Source organism: Myotis daubentonii, chromosome 14 (genome assembly GCF_963259705.1).
Source record: "Myotis daubentonii chromosome 14, mMyoDau2.1, whole genome shotgun sequence".
Taxonomy (NCBI): Eukaryota; Metazoa; Chordata; class Mammalia; order Chiroptera; family Vespertilionidae; genus Myotis; species Myotis daubentonii.
In genome coordinates, this window is record NC_081853.1 from 5,374,518 (window position 1) to 5,399,260 (window position 24,743).

Consider the following 24,743-nt stretch of genomic DNA (forward strand, 5'->3'; position numbering starts at 1 on the left):
CCAACCCTAAAACCCCCAACCCTGGATTCTTCTCACCCAGCTCCAGTTTACTCTGCCCTCCCTCTGTTGGAGCCAAAGGTGAGAGGCTGCACATGAAATTGTGTGCATTGGCCCATTAAGAGGGTTCCTGCATTTCCAGACATCTCTTGCTGGAAGACAGCAACCCTGCTGCTTTTCACAGCCAGCTGTTATGTGGAAACACTCTCAGTTCTGGTGCTCTGGGCTGGGGAACCCAGCTTGGAGTTTAGACTCCAGAGTTCTCAGTGGGGACCCCCACAGCTGAGATATCCCCCCTGGACTTAAGCTGCTGTCTGTGGGAGCCTGGCCATCCCTTTTGCGCCTTCACACTTCCTAGCAGTCTCTATGGGGTCTCCACTTTCTGTCCTTGGTTGTTCAGGTTCTCTCCAGCTAGTCCTAAGTTGATTTTTCTGGGTGGTTCTTCTGTGTTTTAGTTGTATTTCTAGTTTGGTCTTGGGAGAGTGTCAGTGTAACTTCCACTTACTGTGCTGCCAGTTTTGGATCTTCCCTTTGGCTGTCACTTCTATTTGATGCAGTCACATCCATGGTAGCAATATGGGGAGCCAGTAACCTGATTGTGGGTGTAAAGAAGAGCTCCAAAATGGCTTTGCATTTTAAATCAAAGGGAAGATCAGATTTAAAAAATGATATTTACAAGGAAGGTTTGAGCACCATGAACCTCTGTATATGTTTTGGTGCTAAGCTCTCTGTGTTCTTACAACTTTAGAGGCATATATTTATATTCAAGTATTTCCCCCGTTTGAAAAAAGTACTTTCTAAGATCATTAGATTCTATAATATAATTTTTGCTATAATTGCTAGAGATTTACTATAATCAGATGTCAGTTAAGTACGCTTCCTTCTTTTCATATATAAATTAATAACTTTTATAGTTATTGATATGTTGAAATATCACTTTTTGTTGATCCCACTTTGCAACTGATCCCAAATTAAATTACTCCCAGAAAACTCTTGGAATCAGGTTCCTTTGTGAAACCGGTGCTTACACAGTCCTAGCAGCAATGGGAAAGTTGTACACTGATTGTGCGGTCTTTCATTTTAATCTCACTTCTGCTGGAGAAGATTGACATTAATAAAATTTAAATAGAAAATGCATTTCAGATGCCAGCTGTGAAAAGGACTTTTTCAGCCTAATGAAGAAGTATCAATTTTCTCTACTTTATTCGATAAATTGTGAGTCATTTTCTAAATGGATTAGATTAAAGAAAAGTTCAGACTCCCCACCAAATGCTCTTGGCACTGATGGAGACTTTAGACCAGGGAGAAAGAACAGGGCCTGTGAAGCCTCTTAAGCCTCTTCAGATCTATAAAAACTGTTAGCAAGTAGGAGAGAAGTATCTCTAACCCTGAGCTCACCTACTGCCTTAGAAGCCATATCGCAGGGAATTGTTTCTCTTATTTTATTAGGATATCATGGGCGGTTGACTGAGTTACAACTGAGAACATGGGCATCTTAGGAGAGGTGAGGCCTGGGTAAAAGCTTATGGCTCTCAGTGCTTTGTCTGCCTCTCTCACAGGTGTTTGATAAAATAAGAGAACAGCCAGCTCTAAAGCCATTGTACTCATGCAGTCTCTGGGGAGACTTTGATGCCTTCAGGTTTATTATAATAATTGAACTTCAGAAAACAACCTGACTATCTTGTGAGGATGAAATGTGTAAATCTTGATCATAGAGCATGCTTGGATCTAATTTATTTGTGTACATGTTTGAAATGGCAATATAACTTCATAATTTGTTATTTTTGTAATTTCACAAGAACTTCCCAATAGCTCCTTGGCATATGCCTTCACCTACCAATGACCCGAGAAATAGAAAATGAGAAATAGGAAATGACTCACAATTTACTGCTTTCTTTATTTTCCCTCACACAATGGAACACAACTAGCATGGTTATTTTTGTGGAATTGTCTAGATGGTTTAGAAGAGTTTAGCTTTGCTTATCAGAAAATACTGATAGACTATCTCTCTATGTTTAGCACCACTTACGACAGGCAGTATGAACTACATAAAAGCATGCCAGGGCTTTTACATATGCATTTCAAAGTAGATAAATAAATGAGAAATAATGTAAGGTCCTTATTTTTAAATATTTCACTTATGTGTGTAATATAAAGAATGAAATGAACAAACAAAACAGATATAGATGCAAGGAACAGGTTGATGGATGCTAGGTTAGAAGTTGGGACTGAGTGGAAAAGATGAAGGGATAAGAACTAAAAATTGGGCCCTGGCCAGTGCGGTTCAGTTGGTTGGAGTATTGTCCCTTAACCAAAAGTTCATGGGTTTGATTCTGGATCAGGGCACATATCCAGGTTGCAGGTTCAATCGCCGGTTGAGATGTGTACAGGAGGTAACTGATAGATGTTTCTCTCTCATATTGATGTTTCTTTCTCTTTCTACCTCTCCCTTCCTCTCTCTTTAAAGAAGTCAGTAAAAACATATCCTCAGATGAGGATTACAAAAAAAAGTAAAAATTGGCAGTGACAAAATAGTAATGAGGATATAAAGTACAGCATAGAAAATACAGTCAATAATATTGTAATAACTGTGTATGGTGCCAGGTGGGCACTAGACATATTGGGGGGAATCACTTTGTAAATTATGCAAATGTCTAACCACTATGCTTAAACCTGAAGTTACTCTAAAATGTCAACTGTAATTAAAATATAGAAAGAAAAGAAAACCTGCCAACATAGATGGGAAAAGAAAACTCATAATAGTGGCATTTCAAAAGTTATGTTGTTTATGTCAATAATGGTATCTGGAGAGCTAGAGAACCGAATGAGACAAGGGAGATAAACACAGCAATGTTTCAGATGTATCCATTTGCAGAAAGTTCAGAATTCTAGTTCTACTGCCTTGAGCTACACATCCTCTACTTTTCTGCCTGAACAATACTTCTCTTTAAAGAAAATTATATATTTGTTATTTCAGAGAAGAAGGGAGAGGAGAAACAGACAGAAACATCAATGATAAGAGAGAGTTACCCATTGGCCGTCCCCCGTATACCCCACACTGGGGATTGAGCCGGAAACCTGAGCATGTGCCCCAACCAGGAATTGAACAGTGACCACCTCCTGGTTCATAGCTCGATGCTCAACCTATGAGCAACACTGGCCAGTACTTCCCAATCTGAGGGCTGAGGATCTCTGAACAGGTGAGGAGAGCTGTAGTTGTGGTGTTGGTTTGAAAAACTTCCTGCAATAGCATTAGTGACTTAGTTATGATGATTCACTTTTATTTTTAGTATTTACCTTCTATTTATGTCAGTAATACTAATTTCCCATTTTTGGCTATATAAATGGCCACAAATTCTTCCTCTCTATATATACACCCCCTTGCACAGTGACTTTGTCTTTCCCCCATCAAGAAGTGAACACTATTTCCTCCCTCTTTTATCTAGGTTTGGCCATGTGGTTTATCTGGCCAATTAGACATTAGCAAACATGTGCTGGGGGCTTTTTTCTCTTTGGAACCCTGGACTGGCTGCCATGGAAGGTCGCATGGAGCACAGAGTAGCCATCCCATCTGAGGCTCTCCTGGACTAATAACTTGCCAATCATCAGACCTGTAACTGGGGCCATCCGAGGCTCCAGCTCCACAAAGTCGATGTTGGCCTGATCCTCAATCATCAATTCTCCCACTTCCTGTCTCAAATACTTAAATGACAGCTGCACTTTCAGTGACTATCATAAAGGAAAGTTCAGGAAAATTGCTGAAATGCTGGCACTTATGTCATTGAACCAATGTCAATAGCCAATGCCTCCAGACTTCTTATATCCAAGAAAAAATAATTACTAGTAATGAAGGTACTGCAGCCGAAGGATGCTTGCCTAACTTTCCACCTAAATAAGACCAGGGGTGCTAAATACATGTATTTGTAGATTGACTGAATAGATAAATGGATTCAGATACGTGACTGCCCCAAGGCCAGATCACGGCCATTTCTATCGACTTCTGTAAATATTCACTATGACCAAAGAATGTTTTTTGGTTATTTTTTTGCATTCAAACTAAAAAATTCAGATCACCTATGGCCTGTAGACCATCCTGAGAGTGGCTTTCTGCTCTCATTCTGTGTGTCTCTACTTTGCATGCACAATCACACTATCCTTTACAACACATCAGATGCAGAAGGTACAGAACTGGCACAGCTGTATGTGAGTTAGGCATCTCCTGGAGCACTTCAGTGCCAGAGGTAATGTTGAGTTCCTTAATTACAATCCAGATATGCTCACAGTGGAGTGACACCAACTGTTATGGTCTAGAGAAGCTGAATTCAATTTTACAAAACTATTGAGATTCATTTAGATCTGGTGCTATTGGGTCAGAAGAGGAGAACATGTAGAAATCTCTCTCATGGTGAAGTGTCTTCTGAGGCTTGCTGTAGCACAAGAAAGAAATTTGGAGAGGACTAAAAATTGGCCATCAAAACATAAAGGAATATATAGCAACTAAAGTAAAGGATTTTACTACTTATTTATTTATTGTTTATTTAATATTATTGTCTGTCCTACATGTAGAAGCCAAAAGTCTCTCTTCCTCAGTATGAGCCATGGGGAAAATCTGAAAATCTTTTTGAGTTGGTAATATTTAGGAAGAAGACAGGTCTAAAGAACATTTTTTTTTCTGTTCTGAGTTTTCTTAAGTTGACTCTAGCCTAAGTGCTGAGTTCAAAAACCATCTCAGTTCACTCTCCAGACGACAACTTTTCTCAAAAAGAAAAAAAAAATCACCAATGCAATATGACTTAATATGAAATTCTTTGTAAAGCCATACTACTTTATTGGGTCATAAAACCCCCTTTCTACAAAAAGAAATATATCAGAATTACTTCCTTTTAATTATGAATTTGAGTACGCACCTTTTCTTGAGTCATGTCCCCCTTTGTGCAAAGGGTAAATCATATAGAGTATGCAAGTCGTGGGAACACATATCCTAGTATCAGCTCATTTCTGAAATGCATGATGTTCTGTAAAGTAGTTGGTGCCGAATGATGAGGCAGCTGTAAGTCACCTTTTAAAGAGACCCTTCCTAAATTGTATTTTAGAGCAAAAAGCCCCATTTTATGAAACATATACACACATGTATCAACTCATTATTTGGGACTAGAATAATTGATATTTAACCATTTTTTAGTCTTATATAGTATCTATTGCTAAGCTTGTTGTCATGTAAAGATCCAAGAAGCAGGCTTCATAGACAAAAATTAAACTGAAACCAGTGTTGTTCTCATCTGTTATTTGGCCTCTCCAGCAACAATTCTACTTCCCCGCCCCCCTGATAGTAATACTTGGGTTGACCTTTAAAGAAGCAACGTTTTCTCACCTTCTCAATTTATATGATCCTGTGACCTAGTTCCAACCTCTTTGCCTCTCCCCTTCTTTGCCTCAGTGATTGGTCCAAATGTGAATAAAACTAGCAAATGTGTTAATTCTAGGAATTTGATTGGCTCCTTTGAGAAAAGGAAGCTCTCTCATGAGAATGCTAAACTGGTTGGTCAAATTTGGAGTGTCCAGGTCTCTCACATAGGGTGGTCCTGCTTGAGAATAGGGACAACATACACAAAATCACAGTCAGAAGATGGTGACCAAGAGACCAAGCCTTGAGCTTTCTTCCATAGCCTGTGTCCAAGTGTATTTGCAGCTAACTTGACATTGGGACTTTTGATAGGAGCCCACTACATCTTCTGTTTTGCTTAAATTAGTTTGAATGGTGCCTCTGTAACTGACAACTGTCAAGAACACAGATTAACATGATGTATACATGGTTTTGAAGAAAATGGGGGTATTGTGAGCTTTATTTAAAAGCTTATTTGAAATAAATTGACAACAATCTTATTATATATACTCACCCAGACATATACCTATTAATGAGTTTCTTGAGCAGTGAATCATTACAGTGAGGTTAAGAGGGAACTCTCTGGAGTCAGATTCCCTTGCTTCAAATCCATAGTCAGATACTGTTTGGCCTTGGAAAAAGGATTGATGTCTTTCTACCTGTTTTCTAATCTCTAAGATGGTAATAATACTAGGACCTCACTTAAAGGATTGCACAATTGGAGGGATTAACACACATAAAGCCCAAGACCAATGCCCAGTACAAAAACCTTAACTTTTGTTGCTATTATACAAGTAAGCATCAGCTGACCTCATCCAGATGTAATTCAACTAAACAAAACTGTATTGCACTCCTGGTACTGTGCTGGGGCAAAGGACCAACTGAATAAATTTCAGTCCATGCCCTAAGGAGCTCCTAGGCTAATAGAAGTGATTATAATTTACTTGTAATCAGTGTGGTCAGTGCAGTGGTTAATGCTTTGAAATCATAGCATTTATATTCCCGCCTGCCTGCATTGCTGAGCTGGCCGGGCAGGGTCCCTGTCCTCTGCCTCACATTGAAGAGCGGGCCCTGTGGAATTAATGGCTGGGACCTGGGGACTTGTGGAGATGGCTGCAGCCGAGAGACTCTGAACATCTGCCGCAAAGCAGGAGGCTCTAGGTGGGCAGCTGGGACCATCCTCCTCCCTGACAGGTGTGTCTACACCAGGGAGGCCTGGGCACCAAGAAGGAGAGGACATTGAGCCCTCCTCCCTCACCCTCCCAGGATCCACAACACCATCGCCGCTTCCCTGCGCCCTCCTTGCCCGCCTCTGAGGGGCACGCCAACTGATCACAGCAGGGATTGAATGCTGGAGGCCCAGGCCCTGTGTTAGTTCTAATTCTAGAACTTCCTGCCTTACTCCGTCCCTCACCCTGGAGAAGGCTCTAGGAAAGGCCTGGGGCCTGGACAGGGGCCTGCTGCTGTGGCCCTTGCTTCTCTCATCTCTGCGCCAGCGGCTCCGCAGCTTGCTGGCCGGTCAGCTCAGAGAGGCCGGCAGAGGCGGAGCGCATCTCCTCCTGGGTCAGTGCTCTGTTTGTTGTGGTCAAAATCAAATATAACAACTTTAGGATAAAAAATAAAATTAAATGAAGTGACACGTGGACAGCAAGCTGTGTGGACGGAGTGGGAGATAGCAATACGGACACCACGAGGTCGTTTGTGCTGCGCTAGCCCGCGGCGAACTTTGAGGCCACTTTCAGTTCCCAGAGCAGAAGGACAGTGGCTCTCCCTCCTCCAGAGACGCGCCATCTACCTGAAGAGCATTCCCCTCGAAGTCTTCACCACGGACACGGGAACTGTGCCTATTCTAGACTGTGATGGGAGGGAATTGGGACACAGTGGATGAAGTTATCCACACGCCACTACCAATGCCAGAATTACTGGCTTTGAGAGAGGCGACCAGTTATGGGTTCATTCTGGCAAAGGGATACCGTGTCCACTTATTGGGCCCCAGTGTCCCCACGGAATTAAAATAGCCGCCTTCCAGACACTGCATTCCTGCCACAGGCATCCGCAGACTTCGCCAATCCTTCCACCCTCTGCAGCCCTTCCTCTCTTAATATCTGCCCCGGCAAATGCGGTGCCAGTTCACCCCGCAGCCCAGCTGCCCGGCGGTGGCCCCGCAGCTGAGCGATTCAGGCCAGGAGAAGGTCTGTCATAAAGCAGGCCTGTTGGCGGGGCTCTAGCACTCGCCTGGGTAACTTGTCCATGTCACCAACCTCTCCTGTGCCAGGACAGCTCTGTGGAGTGTCTCTGACAAGAAACTCTGTGAGTGACCAGCTGCCCAAACCTATCTCAGGTACACTTTGTTTTCTTAATCAGAAAGGACCCTCACAAAGGGCATCTTCAGACAGCCAGCTGGTGTGAAATCTCGCAGGGAGCTGAAGGGGAAACTGAATCCCGGGATTGAATGACCTGGACTGTGACTCCGTATCTGTGATAGCATCTGTTTGAAAGGCTGTTGTAGGGAATACTCCTGGAAGCGTGTTGTCATCAGATCTGTCATCACTGGGTCTGTGCGATGGGTCAGAGAAATGATGAAGAGAAAACAAATGCAATTCAGTGGCTGCTAGATGAGCTTCCAAGGGCCTTTTTGGGGCAGTTCACAGCCTTGAGCAACACCCTCATCCAGTCAGATGACAACATTTACCTTAGCGCTGTGCATCGCCCCAAGCATTCTGCGGCCTCTATTCCTCCAGCCCAGAACCAGAAAAGTAAGTTATACAAAAGGTCGCTCTGCTTATTCAATTTCCGATTGAAAACTGCTGCCGAGAACTTGGAGACGAGACCACTTCCCTCCTTGGAGAGCTTTAGGAGGTGTGTCCAGCGAGAATTCCTCCAGGATCTCTTGCTTGGGGGTGACTGACTTCTCTCCCGCAGCGTAGAACCTGAGCTGAGTGCGGGCGGTGACACTCCATCAGGGACATGGTGAAGAGCCTCGGTCAGGGGAGCAGAAGCGTGGACTCCCTCTTCGCCCTCCGTGACCATGACCCTGACCAGCCTGAGTGGGTGGTCTTCACCCTGAGCGACTTTGACTTTGGCCTTTCTGAACGTGCAGACATTCAAATGGAACGGCCTCTGGAACCTCGGCGGCTACCGTCCCAGCCCTGCACCAGAGGCCACCTGCAGGAGCACTCGGGCCACCTGGCACCACCACACCAGGCTCCCTGACCACAGCTGCAGAAGATGCTCCAAAAAGCCCGAGGCGATGCCGGTGCTGTTTGGAGCCCAACACCAACTATCTAGACTCAAGGCTTTCCTTTTCGGGCAGTTTTACAAGATAAAGCCATGCAAGTCCAGCTGTGATGCAATTCTCCCCCCAAAAGATAAGGACCATCTGAGGCAGAATGAACCCCCCAGACAAAACTCACTTGGGTAGCAAGAGTCAGCAGGAGAAAGATGTCCTCCCCAGCGTGAGGGAAGGACTCAACAAAGGAAACCAATGGCTGCCCTTCAAGCTCCAAGCCCAGAACCCCCAATGCTGGCCTCTCCTCACACAGCTCCAGTTCACTCTCCCCTTTTCCTCCCAGAGCCTAAGGTGAGTGGCTGGCTGCACATGAAGTTTATGCATTGGCCCTTTAAGTGGGTGCCTGCTTTTCCAGACATCTCTTGCTGGCAGACAGCACCCCTGCTGCTTCTCCTAGCCAAATGTTCTGTGGGTATCTTTCTCAGTTCTGATTCTCTGGGCTGGGAACTCAACATGGAGTTTCAATCCCAGAGTTCTCAGTGGCAATCTCCCCCACAGCTGAGATACCCCTCCAGACCTTCAGCTGCTGTCTGTGGGAGCCTGGCCAATCCTTTCATGTCTTCATGCGTCCTACCGGTCTCTATGCGGTCACCACTTTCCATCCTTGGTTACTGGGGCTCTCTCCAGCTGGCCTCCAGTTGATTATTCAGAATGGTTTTTCTGTATTTTAGTTGTATTTCCAGTTTGGTCCTGGGAGAGTGTCAGTGCGGATATCACTTACTCCACCGCCATTTTTAAGACCTTGATTGCACTTTTCAGGCTCAAAGTGTGCAGGACAAACTTTCTTCTGACTTTTGCAGCTCCAGTCTTATTTCTGGAATGCCTGTTGCCTCCGCTGGGCAGGCCAGCAGCCACCTGGCTTATACAAAAATGACACCATAGAGAGTCACTCACCAATGCATTCTGCTACTCTTCAAGCCAGCACATGGTTGAGAAATGGTTTAGCCAGTTTGAAAAACTGGTCCCTCAAAAAGAAAGCATGGGCATCCAGATCAGAAGAAGAGAAAATAGCTTCTCAAAAGTACTCATGGAGCAACCTCCCCATGCTCTGTTGTCCCAGAAGCCAACTCACTGCAAGAGAAACAGGAACACATGCCCCTGAGGGCAACAGAAGGACTTGGGCTGTGCAGACAGCCCAGCAGTATAGCTCTTATCCCAGCCAAGGCTCAGAGAAACACAGCAGTTGTCCATTCAGCATAGTGGAAGACAGATGCGAGTTTTCTATGAAATCACATGGGGAAGGAGAGAATAGTGGGCAGTGCTTTCCCGGTAACCTGTCTTGTGAGAGATCCTCACCTAGCTCTTTGCTTCTGGATGATATGTCCAGCTCAGTCTCAGGGCCTACAGTAGTCAATGATGTTGGGGTCAAACATTCAAGCAGAGACATTTAATCACAAGAATCTTATTTCTACAAGAACAGACCCTGGGATACTAATGGCATCAAGACAGAAATTATTATAATTTTTTGTATAAAATACCTGGGGTAGGGAGCATGAAGATAATCATTGCTAATATTTAGAACAACAAAATGATTCTGTTTATTGAGACTATTTGGCAAAAAAGTTTAGATGAAAAAATGGCACCACCCACCTCCATGTTTGGGAGGAATGGGATGTTCCCTGTCGTGTGATTGTAGTGTTACCAGCAAAGAGAGAACACATCTTGGCTGTCGGGTCCTCCTCTGTCACTGGACTTGGATTTCCTCACCCCCAGAAGTTTTTACACACATTCATTCTAAATGATTCATAACTTACAGATACTTTATTTCACGTCCATGGACATTCTCCTCTCTCACCCTTAGAGGTTACACTGGTACATCTGCATGATCACTCTGCCAGCCAGAATGAAGGGGAAGAGTCAGGAATGGATGTGCCTCTTCCTTCATTTTAACGTACAAGAAGTCGCTTAGATTTCATTTGGATCTCTGTAGTCCACCATCAGATGGACCTTTTCCCACAAGCTGGCTTATTCTGAATTATTTTTCTGAGTCCCCAGGAAACTCTCATGTTGTCTTTCCATATTGTCCTAATGTTGTATTTTTCAGTTATAGGGGAAAAAAGTAATGTTTTCAGTAAGATATGAACAGTTTTTTCAGTATTAGCTACCAGTATACCTACCTCTAGTGTACAGGGCCCTGTTTGTGCTAAGCATTATAATTAGCTTTTAGAACTCCTTCATGGCGCTGGCCGTCTCAGTCACAGATGTGAAGTAGATGCCAACTTGTGTCCTACCACTCCTGTAGTTAGGCTCCTGAGTGTCTGTGTGGGTCTTGTGTGGTGTGTAAAGGCAGCAGGGATTTCCCTACCCTCAGGGCAATGCTGCGGTCTGACCACGAGCTGTGAATGAAGCTCTCCAGCTTGCAGGGCCTTTCTGGAAGAAATTTCTTCTCTACTTAACAAAATAATAGCTTGAACCTTCCTTTTTTTCCTCATATTGATGAGTAGAAAATCAACCGCCCAGTTTGAAGCATAGAAGAACATAGATGTTGAGGTTCTTAAATAACCACTTCCCTCTGTTTTCCTTAGATACTCCTGCGATGCTTTATGTGAATAGTTTGTTAATATTGCTGTAAGTATTATATTGTATGACGTGAAGAACATGTCATTTTATTATACTCTGTTAACCTAAAATATATTAGACTGCTACTTTATCTAAAATGCTTTGAGTTGCATAATATATCTCGACAAATTTTAATGCCACATGTTATGTAATAAGTGTGTAATTTTGTACTTGCAGAAGCTGCTGCTTACTTTTAAAGTTGGTTTTTGATGGCACTGATAATGGACATGTATGAAGTCCACACTGTCAAACAAGAGTTAATAATCAAATAAAACATTTATGGAATTCTTACTGTGGGCCAGGCACTGTGCTCCTTGAATTGCATTGATTCTCTAATTTAATCCTGTGATGGCCCTGGGATGTGAGCACTATTATTATCCCATTTTAGAGAGGAGGGAATTAAGCAGGGCTGTATAGCTTGCTCATGCTCACACAGCTGGAGGGAATTAAACAGGGCTGTATAGCTTGCTCATGCTCACACAGCTGGCAACGGGCAGAATTGTGAATCAGAGAAGCAACTCCCTCCAGAGCTTATTAGAGGTTGATGTCTGAGATAAGTGGTGAAGGATGCAAAGTAGAGTTGGGTAATCTCAGTGGAGGCAAAGCTATGCACAGCCCTGAGCTGTGGGCTGGAATGCTGTATTCTGGGAACTATTACTGATTTGGCATTCTGGAGCGAAAGTGCATGTGTGTTTGTGAGTGAGTGAGGGCAGGTGAGGCTGGCATATTTTAGGTATTGTGGAATTTTTCAGTCTTCTTCATTAACTAGGCTTTACGTAAATGCAGTTGCTGTACCAAGCATGTCAAACTCAAAGGCTAACATGGCCCAAATAAACAAGGCATGCAGCCCACAGGCCAGAGTTTGACATGCTCGCTGTAGCCAATCAAAGATGCAATGAAGATACTGGAAATGATCACTTTTGATGAGAGCAAGTTCTCTCTCATCTAAAATAATGCTGTTTCTCCATCAGATGAATTTCTCCTCCTGGGCCATGGTTCTGTGTTTGGAAAGTGCAATTTAGTAGACTCTGGGAATGAATTAATTCTTTTGGCAGAAACAAGTAGTCTGTCCTCACCAGACATTTCTTTCAGTTTACATCTCCATCAGAGGTAGCCTGGAGAAGGCTTGCTCAGCGTTTGTAGCACTCCTCCTATTGCAGACCACTTGATTACAGGATTCAGTGTCACTGAGTGCTGTATTTGTAATCACCTCAGATGATCTTATTTATCATCAGTGCTGTGACTCCTACACACAGAACACAATGGAATAATCTCAATTGATCTCAGTCTCTTCCTCTCTTTCTCTGTTATTATCTCTTCTAGGAGCAGGAGGGAGAACTCGTTATGTCCTTAGAAACCACAGAATATCCTGGCTGCTTTCAATCTAAGACCACTTTTACTTAGGTTCCGTAACTAGACACATTAATTGAAGAGATAAAGAACTAGACAGATTAGTTGAATATATAAGTAAGCGAAATTGTAAAATATGAACGAGCTACAACATAAATAGCTTAAGTTTCCCAGCTAGCACTCAGATTATAAAATGTGTAAGGCAAGGCAAACATTACTTGAAGGACAGCTCAGTTTCAGCCCTGCCTCCATGATGAAAAAGCACAGACTGAGAAGACATCTTTCTGGCATTTTAAGACACATTTAATCAATGAATTGGGAAGACAGCTTCCAGTACTTGAATGTCCAGGAAAAATATTAAGCAATCAAGTTTTATCAGTGATGACCAATGAAAGAGGAAAGCTAACTTCAGCCTTAAATTTCATTATTAAGATGGCTTGGGTGACCTCCAATATTCTTTAAAAGACTGATGGCCTTGAGTGCTTAGGATTTCAAGAGAAATGAATTTTGAAGATAAAATAGGAAATAGTATATCATGGCAAAGATGCACAGAGGTACCCTCTCACATGAACGGGGACCAAAGTGTATCTATCTGCTTTTATTGATCAAAGTGAATAATGTGAATTGCATTTTGAAAACGAATGGCCAGGGTAGCTTGTAAACAATGCTTGGTTTCAACATTTGAAACTCGCTGGGCTACTCCAAACTTTACAGATAAGAAAGGTAATGTTCAAATTTATGTAATTAGCTCAAGTTACTGATTGGCAGAGTTAGAATACAAATACAGGCCACAAATTTTGATGTATATTTTATTCTATAATGCATATTTGAATCAAAGGTTTGGTGATACCTAGCAACTATCTGCTACCTTGTCTTCTGGCAATCACACCCTAATTTTCCTTTGGCGAGCTAGAGGTCTCACAACGCTAGTCAGATGCCTCAGATGGAGCTGACCCCATCCCTTGAAACAGAGATGGCTCATGACGAGGCTTATCCAGTCAGGTCACTCCATTTCCAGGTAGATTAAAGTTTGCTGCAAAAAGTTAGCTACTCGTCCCCTTGAGAAATAAAGTCTCACTTCCCTCATGCTGCGCCTCCGATGGCCCTAGTACTTTGACCAAAAGAATGCAGCAGAAGTGACATCTAGAATTCCTTAGAGTAGGTCATAAAAAGCCTTGCAGCTTCCACCCACCTCCTTGGATGCCTCTCTAGGAGTCCTGAGCCATCTCCGTAGGAGACACTGCATGGTCTTCAGTCAGTCCATATGGAAGATGGTCATGGGAGTGAAACTGTACTTCTGATAGTGGGTAAAGAAAATTGTGAAGAGCTAATGGAACTAGTATCTAATTTTGTAAAGGACATTTTCTTAACCTGGCTACTCATTATTCTTCATGTTGGAAAAATAGTATCTACTTTTAAAATGGTAGTGACTGATGTTTTTTAAAGGTAAGTTTTGGGAAGTGCTCAGTTCTATATTGTGAAAGATAAATCTAAGTGCAATAAATGATGAAAGAAGCAGAATGAAGTTTGTAAGCAAATGGACAGGCCTGGTCACCATGGCTGTGCTCTGAGCAGTGCTGTGATGTGGGTGAGAGTCACCTATGAAGTGAAATGTAGGATTGATGAGGCTTTGACTAAGTATGTAACTTCTTAACCTTGGTGTCCTCTCTCATCACATGGGGGTAACCACAGTGTCCCTACCTCAGAGTTGTTATGATGATTATATATTAAACAGTACAGAAGGAATTGGAAAGAGGACCTGTCATACAAAATGCTATATGCATGTTATTGATGATGATGATGATGACCATCATTATCACTTATATTACTTAGAACTATTCCTGGTATATAGCAAATGCTCAATTAAATACTGACTAACACTAAAATTATCTACTGTAATTCTAAAATGACATATTTGATTTGAATTTGAATAAGTAAACTATATGGATAATAATAAAGGCAGACAAATGATTTGTTAATCTATGGTAACTAACTATCAGAAAAAGGTTGAAAGATGATAAGTTTGATAAATATTATTTGCATTTAATAAATTATCCAAACATTCTTAAATTTAAAGAAGTCATCAGAATCATTTTACAACATAAAATGATCTCCTGATATTTGCCAAGCACACACTCTATTGACTCTATTCAATTAATTTAGGTTTTATTGTTTAGAATCTAAACTTTAGATATAAGGACAATGGTTACCTTTTCTAGTGTATTTCTAACTGAGCTTTAGAGTAAATAAGTTATTTCAACTTGTCTATAAGTAGAAATATATGATTAGAATTCTATTAAATCTATGAAGATAATTATATTAATAACATTTATGGTAACTGCATTTGCAATAGTAATATTTTCACATTTGTTTTCAAATGTGAAAACAAATAGTAATATTTTCACATTTGTTTTCATACTTTTTACTTCATGTTTAAATTTATCATCTCAACAGGCTGAGCATTATTTCCATATATTTTGCTATAATGTAAACAGATATTTACATTATATGTTTATTTAAAAAATAGCAATGGATATAATATTGACTATGAAAAGCAAATGAAATATGATTGCAAAAGATCTAATGAGTTTTCTCCCTTTCAGAGGCAAAGTGGAGAGATGCTTTACATCTGAGTATTCTTAATATACATTGTGTAAAATCAATACAATAGATACCTGACCTTTCTCTTGTTCTGAATAAGTAAGAACAAATTGAAATCAAAAGGTATAAAATCTTAAGAACTGTACTGAGCTGGTTTACATCAAGGAACACATTTTAACTTACATTTACCTGTTAGCCAGAAAAAGAATAATGTATCTATTTCTTCCCTTTACTCTTTGGTAGAGCCCAATAAATCTGTCACCTTTCCACACTGTGTGAGCCCAAAATAATTTAGTCTAACAACGTCTGTTTCTCCTTATGGGTACTGCAGCTCAGCTGAATGGTAAGTTTAAAGGGTATGATAAAGGGAGAAGAGCTGAAAAATTCTAGCTACTAGTGTTTTGTTTGTTTGTTTTTATCTTCACCTGAGGATATATTTATTAAGTTTAGAGAGAGTGGATGGAAGAAAGAGAGGAAGGGAGAGGGAGAGAGAGAGAAACATCAATGTGAGAGAAAAACATTGATTGGTTTCCTCCCATAAGCACTCTGACCAGGAATTGAATCCTAGGTGTGTGCCCTGACTGAGAATCAAACCTGAAACCTTTTGGTGCATGGGATGATGCTCCAAACAACTGAGCAACCTGGCCAGGCTCTAGCTACTAGTTTTCAGCAAATTTGTTTGCTCTGATGTGACTGTCTGGTAATCATAGATTATAATTTACAAATAATACTACTGATCTCATTTTTTTCTATATAAATATTATTTCAACAAACCTTTCTTTTTATGTCAGTAACACCAGTAGCAAGGATCTCTTCCCTACACTATCTCATCATTGTTCTCCATCAGCCTATGTTTGCTATTTGCTTTTGAGAAGATTATCTCATTTTTCGTGCAATTTTGGGACCAAGAGTTGGTGCTATGATGAGGTAAATTAGATAAGTGATGGTAGGGTAAGTCCAGACAAAAGATGGTCAACAGGCTTTAACTCAATTTCTAATCCAGTCACTGTCTGGGATGTAGAGTTTAAGATTTCAAAGCTCGGTCTCACCTCGAGGAGAATGAAAACTGTGACTGATTATCAGTGTCTTCCACGGATGAGAAGCCAGGATGGCAGTCTGAGAGCTCTAGATTTGGTGTGCATGGCCTAGAACCTCAAATGTCCAAGATTCTTCCTGTATCTTAGGCTTTGCCTGAAGCCATAGAAAACACCATTTCAGTCCAGAAAAACAATGTAGAGTATTTATGGCCATAGGAGTACATGTTTCTAATTCATTTTCAGTATGGCTGCCTTTAGGAATGATTCAAATGAAATCAGTGGGTATATTTCAGTCATTTCAAAAGTAAGGATATTTTCAGGAATGTTTCATCTGCCAAATTCAATGAAATGGTCACTTTTAGGTACTATGAGCACCCTGGAAAATTAACTTCCATGAAAATTTTTCAAAAATATATTACATTTTCTCAGTGTAAGGACAGTTATTTCACCCTGAATTTTTGGGCACTAGTAAGTCCATCAGGAACCAATCAGACGGCAACCAAACACAGACCAGTAGAACTCAGTATTGCTTCGATTATGTCCAAAGAGGGTTTAAACCAGCTCTCAGATATTGGAAATTACCCTGGAGTATAAATTGAGAAACATGTTTTCTACATGTATGGTGTATGGGGATACACCCTAAGGTGACCTCCAATGATTCACGTTCTTGTACAGCCTCCTCTGCTTGAGTGCGAGCAGGACTGTGACTTGGTTTTAAGAAATAGGATATGGAAAAAGGGGTGGAGAACCCTTTATGTAAAGAAACATGACATTGATTCTTTATATAAGACTCCATTCCAGTAGACTGGGAGAGAGTCTCCTGCTGGTCTCAAAGAAGCAAGCCACCGCTTTGTGAACAGCCCATGGAGAGGAACATATGGTAGGAACTGCAGGCAGCTCCTAGGACCTGTAAGTGGCTTTCATCTGGCATCCAGCAAGAGGCGAGGGTCCTCTGCCAGACGGTTGCCAGGAACTAAATCCCTCCAACAGCCTGAATAAGTTTGAAAGTGGGTTTTCCCTTGTCAAGACTCCAGATGAGAACACAGCCCAGCTGGCTCTTCGATCGCAGCCTGGTAAGATACTGAGCAGAGGACCCAGCTGAGTCAGCCTGAATGCCTGACACACAGAGACTTCGAGTTAACAAGTGTTTGTTAAGTTGCTAGATTTGTGTAATTCGTTACACAAATAGAAATAGAAAAAGAATATAAGGCGAGGAAGAGGAATTTAAAAGCTGACCTTTGATTTTGAATAAGGTGATCATAAGGTTATAGCCATCCTCAAACATTAACAAGTGTGAGAGAAACCGCTAAAAAACACAAGCAGAAGACATTGGACACATACAGCCTATGTCATGTATGACTGTCCTCTGGGCAGTGCTTTCTAATGTTTTGTGTTTGCTGAACACTTTTAGACACTAGACATTTTGGCTAAATGCTTGAAAGGATTGAACTGTTTGGTTTCTGCAGTTATCTCGTGTACACTCGGCATCCTCCAACCCTTCGCTGTTTGAGGAGATCACTTCCTGCTGGGCTCCCTCTCGCACATGTGCAGAGGAAACGCTGCCGTATTTCAGGGGCACACCCTGGCCTTTGTGGCCTGCTTGGCAGAAGGCAGTGCTGCTGCCCTTTCGCTGCATCCACATGCACTGTGACTTTTTTCACCAACCCGCACATTTTATAACCTGTCAGCCTTTTCGTGTAAGCTTTGTTTTGGAGTAGGTAAGTTCAGTCTTACCAGGAGTCGTTTGTATGGCTTGGCCACATTTTGATCCTTTGAAGGCACTGTGTACACCCTGTGGCGTAGCACAAGTCTGAAACCATTGTCCCCTCCTACCCTTGCAGACACTTTCACTTTAAATGGCCATTGATAGCTTTGTTGATCAGATGGGGGACATTTTAAAGCTCATTAGCTTAAACATTAAGGGTTGGATGGCAAATTGTGGTAAAAGGGTAAAGAAAGGATTGATAACAACAATTCTGATTTGGTAGAGGATTTTCTTTCTTTCTTTCTTTCTTTCTTTCTTTCTTTCTTTCTTTCTTTCTTTCTTTCTTTCTTTCTTTCTTTCTTTCTTTCTTTCTTTCTTTTTTGTAGGATCAGATGGGAGAACACTTGGAATATAATGAGCCGACAGGGAAAGCTGCGGGTCTGTGACTGCTTTGTGTGGAGCAGGTGAACTTAAGTCCGTGGGCAGTCCCAGTGGCCGGTGCTGCAGGAGCAGAGTGTCTGCCAGGCTTGGATCCGATTAAAATCCTGGTCAAGATGCTCAGGGATGCACCCTAGTGCAGGGATGGCCTCACAGGGCTGCAGCAGGCTGATGAGGACAGCTGCTCTGAGAACAGTTCATGCCTAGAGCAGCTCTGGGTAGGATGGCAGTGCAGGAGCCCGCCTGAGTTCAAAACCAAGGCTGAGCAAGTGGCTTCCCTCCAGCTCAGGTGGTGAGCTCCGCAAGGACTCATGGCTGCACAGGAAAGATCCTTATTAAAAAACTAGAGGCCCAGTGCATGAAATTTTTGTGCACTGGTAGGGTCCCTAGTCCTACCAGTAGCTGCCGGCTGCCAGTGGAGCCTCCCTCCCTTCCCCCAGCAGGCCCGACCCCTGGTCGAACTCCCGGATGACCTCCCAGTTGAGGGAATAATTTGCATACTATGCTTTTATTATATAGGACTAGAGGTCCAGTGCACGAAATTCACACACTGAGGGTGGGGGTTCCCTCAACCCAGCCTCCACCCGCTCCAATCAGGGACCCCTCGGGGGGATGTCCAACTGCTGGTTTAGGCCCAATCTTACAATCTGGGACTACTCACCTGCCTGCCTGCCTGATTGCCCCTAACCCCTCTGCCTGCCTGCCTGATCGCCCCTAACCTCTCTGCCTGCTTGCCTGATCACTCCTAACTACCCTTCCCTGCTGGCCTGATTTCACCCCCAACTGCCTTTGCCTGCCTGATCGCCCCTAACTGCCCTCTCCTGCCAGTCTGATCTTGCCCCCAACTGCCATCCTCTGCTGGCCAATTTAGTTCTGATTGGTCAGTTTCTATGCCAGTCAGTGTCTCTGGGCCTATCAATGGGGCCTGATCAGAAAGGTGGGTCTGATCAGCAGCCCCGGTGGAGGCCTAGAGAGAAATGGAGACAGGGCTGTTGGCCAGGTCGGGAGAGAAAGAGAGGCAAGTTCTGATCAACAGCAGCCACAGAGGCTACGGATCAGAACCTGCCTCTCTCTCTGCAGGCTTCTCTCTGGGCCTGATCTGCAGCCCCCTAAGCAGTCAGTGCTGGGTCGGGGTGCCACAAAAGCCCCAGTCACTGCTGGGTCACCACAGCAACCCAGCACTGACTTCCAGTCTGGTCGAGCCTTCAGTCCTTAATCAGTCTTTATGACCCTGGCTCTTTATTATATAGATGCCCATGCCAAGGGAAGTAAAGGCAAAATTAAATGAATGGGACCATATAAAACTAAAGTGCTTCTGCAGAGCAAAAGGAACAAAACAAAAAGGCAACCAATCGAATGGGAGATGACATTTGCAAACAACAGCTCCAACAAAGGTTTAAGTTAATATATAAATAATTAATAAAATTCAACACCAAACAGCCCAATTGAAAAATGGGCAAAGAACCTGAACAGACACCTCTGCCAAGAAGATATACAAATGACCAACAGTTGTGTGAAAAGTTGTTCAACTTCAGTAGCTATTAAAGAAATGCAAATCAAAACTACAGTGAGATACCACCTCACACCTGTTAAAATGGCTATTTCCAACAAGACAAGTAATAAAAAGTGTTGGAGATGTTCTGGAGAAAAGGGAACCCTCATTCACTGCTGGTGGGAATGTAGACTGGAACCACTATGGAGAGCAGTCTGGTGATCCCCCTAAAACTTAACAATTTTACCATACAACCCAGCAATAATGCCTCTCCTGAGTATCTACCCTAAAAACTCAAAAATGTTTTCATAAAGATGCACCCCTATGTTCATTGCAGCACTATTCATGGTGGCCAAGACATGGAGACAACAAAAGTGTTCTGTGATGTGATGATTGGATAAAGAAGATGTGGTACAATGGAATACTACTCAACCATAAGAAAGGACCAAATACTGCCATTTGCAACAACATGGATGGACCTTGAGAATATCATGCTGAGTGAAATAAGTCAGGCAGAAAAAGCTAAGAATCCCATGACTTCACCATATGTGGGATATAAAACTGAAACTCGTGGACACAGACAACAATGTGGTGGTTACCAGAGGGAAGTGGGGGTGGAGTTTACGGGTTGGAGAAGGCCTAATAAATGGTGATGGAAGATGATTTGACTTTGGGCAGTGGGCACACAGTGCATTATACAGATTTTATACAGAAATGTACACTTGAAACCAACATGATCCCATTAACCAGTGTACCCTAATACATTTAATAAAAATAAATAAATTAAATGTCTATGAGACTAAGGGGATAGTTGAACTCCACTTGCAAAGGTTCGCCCTCTGCTGTTTGCTTGGTTGCACATAAATAAGGCTAAAATCTTTTCCTTGTCCCTTTACCACAAACATGCAAATATAACCCTTCATAAAAGACAGCAATCAATTATGTATGCACTAAAATTCAGTTTGCTATGCATTAGATTATTTTTTCTGCAATTATCAAGTTCATTCAGATTATATGACTATTTTCCTATCTAATAAAAAGGGAATATGCTAATTGACCCTCACACCATCACAGATGGCAGCACCCACAGCCAATAGGGAGGGAATATGCTAATTTACTGCCACACCCTCAAAGATGGCGGCACCCACAGCCACAAAATGGGCAGCAGGAGAGGGCAGTTGTGGGTGATCAGGCCTGCAGGGGAGGGCAGTTGGGGGGACCAGGCCTGCAGGGGAGCAGTTAGGCATCGATTGGGTCTAAATCGGCAGTCAGACATCCCTCAAGGGGTCCCAGATTGGAGAGGGTGCAGGCTGGGCTGAGGGACACCCCCTAAGTGCACAAATTTTGTGCACTGGGCCTCTAGTGCTATAATAATGATCATGGCTATCTTTGACATGATGTCATCATCATTATCATCATCATCAACTATTTACTTAATCATTTGAGCAGCATTGAACATTTAGTTCAAATACAAAAACAAACCCATCAGTGCCACTTCACTGGCTTCCTTTCCAAAATATGTATTATTAGAAAATGATGCTTCCTTCTGGGGAAATGGACACACATTCGCTTTTTGCCAGAAAGGCCTCCCTATGAAGAATGATTTTTAAAAAATTGTTATGGTAATATTCACATAACTAAGACATACCATATTAGCCATTTTATTTTTTAAATATATTTTTATTAATATTTTAGAGAGAGGAAAGGAGAAAGATAGAGAGATAGAAACATTGATGAGATAGAAATACTGATCAGCTGCCTTCTGCATGCCCCCCTCCCCCCGCCCCCAGGGATTGAGCCCCAAACCCAGGCATGTGCCCTGACTGGGAATCGAGCCTGTGACCTCTTGGTTCTTTGGTTGATGCTCAGCCACTGAGCCACACCAGCCTGGCCATATTAGCCATTTTAAAATGTACAAATCAGTGGATTTTAGTGCATTCACAATGTACAATTATCACCATTAACTAACATTTTCATGATCCCAAAAGGAAACCCTGTACCAATGGGTTTCCATTTCCCTCCATTCCCCTCTTAAGAACTATTCCATTAGAACTATTTTGTGTTTAAAGACAGTTCTTATTTCTGTGTATTCTAAACCACAAGAAGACCCAAATTTATTTTTCTAGCAGACAAAGGAATAATTATAATTATTATCTGTAAAATGGAGTTAATAGTAGGGTTACTGGGAGGATTGAGTAACTTAATATGTTTAAATTGTTTAGAACATTGTCTTAAATATTTCTCAGTCATTGTTATCATTACTCATTAATGCACAGCCGTGAAAGTGATGGTCATGTTATCCCTGCAAAGTCTTTCTACTTTACTGACTCAGCAAAGAATTGGCATGTACAAGGCCCTGCCTGATCAGTTTGCCTTCTAATTTCCTAAAGATTTTCGGAGTATTTTTCTTCTTGCTTACTCTGCTCCAGTCACGTGGGTTTCTTTTCCTAGAAATGACCAAGATTTCCCTGCCGCTGGGACGTGGTGCGGGCTTTTCTCTCTGTGGGACTGTATCCTCACTTCCCCTGGCTGCTTGCTCCTCTCCCGCTGGAACTTCGCTTCAGCATCACTTGCTTGTAGATGCCTTCCTTGCTATAGAAGACCCTCCGTTATTGACTTCCATTTCCACTCCCTTTGCTACACAGTGAAATGCTAACCTGATTATAACCTGCACTTACTTCATTTACCTCCCCGCGGACTACAGTGTGTTCATCCATCAGTCTCTGGAAAGAACTGATGTTTAGCTCACTGCTTTTTCTATCATGATATATATTTATTAAATATTTTCTAAATAGATATAACCTTCAAATAGTATCCATTTCCATTGAGTTATGTAAGTATTTATAAATACAATTACACACAATCATGTTTTATACACTATTACGGTAGGTGCCATTAACTCATATTATAATAACATTGTAAAATTATTATGTATTCCTTTGCATGTTTTATTCCTCTTCCTTTTTCAAAGGATTTGAAATATGAGTCCTACTGAGTCTCAGTTATGGCCTGAATTCACTTAAGGCGAGTTTTCACTTTGCAGTGTTCATTTTATATAGTCATTCAATTTTAAGTAGAGTCAAGAAAAGAGGAAATTAAGAGTAAAAGGTCTAAATTCTGTGCTAGACACTTGAAGGTTCTTAGCTTCCTAAAATAATACCCTTTTCTTTGTATAGCTGAATCTCATTTCTTTTGGAGAATCATGCAATCTCTATCCTCACCCATATGCTTCAGGAGTGGACCTGTGGCTCCTCCTTGCCAATCACCAGTCACAGTCTTGGGGTTACAGTGATTGCTCAGAGTAGGAATTGGCAAACTTTTTTTCTGTAGAAGGACAGATAGTAAACATTTATGCCTTAAAGGCCACATAGTCTCTGTCCAGCCACCCCATTTTATCATTATATCATAAAAGCAGCCTAGACAATATGCAAACAGTGGGCGTGGCTGAGTCCCAGTACAGCTTTCCTGGCCCCTGGTGGTGGACCAAATACCTGTGTGAGCTGGAGTCGCTGGCCTGGCTGAGAGCCCTGCCCACTGGTTGGACTGGCATTGCTCTGCAACCAGGTAAGTGCAGGGATGGAGAGACTTTGGGTAAATAATTTTATGCCAATTCGGCAGTCATTTTGTGCTGTGAAATCTAATCATGATTTAGGCTTGTATTGTGTAGCTCCCTTTCACTTTTATGCTAACTCATTCTTAATTGTATTCTATAGAATTATTGGTCCATGACAGGTTGGCTATTTTAAGAAATAATTAAAAAATCTTTCATGAAAGAGAATTTGAAAAGCACTGGCATAGGCAATAACAAGAGAAGCCAAATTCATCAGCCCAAACCAACCTGATCCAAAGAATTATACAAAGAGACTCCTTTCCCGCCCCCATGGAGACCCAGGAAATGTGAGCCGGGCGCTGTCCCGAGTACCTCCAAGAGCCTTGGAAGGCAGGCAACATATGGGAAGGCACGACCCCACGGTGGACACGGACTGTGCACAATGATGTCAGTGGACACTCCGCCTTGATAGAACCTGGTGACTGGTGGCTTGTGTTTTGTCTGTTTTCCCAACAAAGTTTTACCACCTGACTCTACTTGTATATAAGCCAGGTGGCTCCTACCCCCTTTTTAAAAAGCCAGTTTCAATTGTTCTCTGTCACTTGTGACCAAGAGATTCCTGACAAGTACACCTTTTCTTACCATTAACTCACTGGAAGATATTGGAAAGTCACCTCCCTTATTCATATATTCTTTTCTCCAAATATATAAATCATGGGGTTTTGCCAAATACTACCTTAGTTCTATTAAAATGTTAAACTGTTTTATTACACTCACATTTTTATGGTTACATTGAATATATTTATGTTCTAAATTTAAAATGTGAATTAAAGAATTTTAGTTTGTGTGTATTCTAAAAAAGAAAGAAAGAACCACTGAATAATAAAGAAAAAAAAGAAAAAATATCCTCCCTCTTAAGAATTCAAGATTTGGTTGTCATGTTGTTCCTAAAATATGAATGCTTCAATAAACAGTGTTTGCAAAATCAACACAGTTTCCATGGAAAATACTGCCCAGGTAGTCCTGATTCCTATCAGTTTGACCCTGACAAAGAATTAGTATATACGAATATTTGCATGGATCTCAAAGGGTATTTTAATACCCAGGCTGCTCTAGGAGGTTTGGGAGAAAATATATGTCTTCGATGATTTCCAGTTTCCAGTTTAATGACATGAAGTTGGCCACTGTGGTTTCTATCAGGATAAAGGGAAAAGATTGTTGCAAAAGCAGAGAGAAAGGGTACTTCTAGGCTCCAACCAGTGCGTCAAAATGCTGTCTGCTAGAGACAGGCTTCCTAGGCTCTGCTTCTCAGGGAGCGTTAAAAATACCTCCTGGACTCATA

The 24,743-nt window shown here is 42.0% G+C and overlaps 1 protein-coding gene and 1 pseudogene across 1 annotated transcript in view; one reads left to right on the forward strand and one right to left on the reverse strand.

The window, feature by feature from the left end:
- Positions 1–24,743, reverse strand: part of TAFA1 (TAFA chemokine like family member 1) — a 499,757-nt gene that overhangs the window by 20,829 nt on the left and 454,185 nt on the right. The gene's annotated exons all lie outside the window — the stretch shown is intronic.
- LOC132215319 (rho GTPase-activating protein 20-like) lies at positions 563–10,060 on the forward strand (annotated as a pseudogene).